The 1,024-nt window shown below is 44.0% G+C and overlaps 1 non-coding gene across 1 annotated transcript; it reads left to right on the forward strand.

Moving 5' to 3' along the window:
* The first annotated feature begins 203 nt into the window (after positions 1–203).
* On the forward strand, positions 204–276 carry TRNAE-CUC (transfer RNA glutamic acid (anticodon CUC)). The gene has a single exon. It is a non-coding gene; the product is annotated as a tRNA-Glu (tRNA).
* Positions 277–1,024: the final 748 nt, after the last annotated feature.

Genomic DNA, 1,024 nt, shown 5'->3' on the forward strand with positions numbered 1-1,024 from the left:
TTGGAGGCCTCAGTTCCTCACTGTGTGGACCTCTCTAGAGAGCCTCTTGAGAGTCCTAACAACATGGCAGCTAGCTGCCCCAGGGTGAGTGATTTAAGACAAGGACAAGGAGGAAGCCACAATCCTTTTATGATAAGGGTTTGCAAGTGATCCACTGTTACCTCTTCCATACTGTATTCATTAGAAGGGAGATACTAGGGAATTCCCTGGTGGTCCAGTGGTTAGGACTTGGCATTCTCCCTGCCAGGGACCCAGATTCGATCCCTGGTTGGGGAACTAAGATCCTACAAGCCATGCAGGCAGCCAAAAAAAAAAAACAACAACAAAAACCAAAACCAAAGTGAGTCACTAAGTTCAAGCCACAATCAAGAAGAGAGAAATTAAACTCTACTCTTGAAGTGAGGGGTATCAAAGAATCTGAGGACATATTTTTAAACCACCATGGCAGGCATAATGTCAGATGCTCGGCACGTGTTATCTCACTTAATCCTCATAATCATGATTGTTATTGCCATTTTACAGGTGAGGAAAATGAAGCTTAGAGAGGATTCAAGATGAGTCAAACTCACACAGCTGGTTACCTGCAGAACAGGAATTTGGAATCAGATATTGCGAACCAGTGCTGCCCAGTCACTTTCTGCAGTGATGGAATTGTTCTATATCTGTGCTGTATGGTAGCCACTAGCCACATTGGTTATTGAACACTTGAAATGCAGCTAAGCTCCATGTCTTCCAGCCAAAGACCACCAGAATACACTTGCAGCTGAATAAGTTGGATTTATTACTTGCTGCAGAGAGAGACCACCCACCCTGAGGGATCATGGAGTGACTCATAGACTCTTGGGATGACTCAGCATGGGATGTCAGGAAAAATCTATTCTAGGATCCATTTTGCTTGGGTGATTTGGGAGGTCTAAGGAATCATGATGGTGACTGCAGCCATGAAATTAAAAGATGCTTGCTCCTTGGAAGAAAAGCTATGACCAACCTAGACAGCATATTGAAAAGCAGAGACGTTACTTTG

Source organism: Bos taurus, chromosome 19 (genome assembly GCF_002263795.3).
Source record: "Bos taurus isolate L1 Dominette 01449 registration number 42190680 breed Hereford chromosome 19, ARS-UCD2.0, whole genome shotgun sequence".
Classification (NCBI taxonomy): domain Eukaryota; kingdom Metazoa; phylum Chordata; class Mammalia; order Artiodactyla; family Bovidae; genus Bos; species Bos taurus.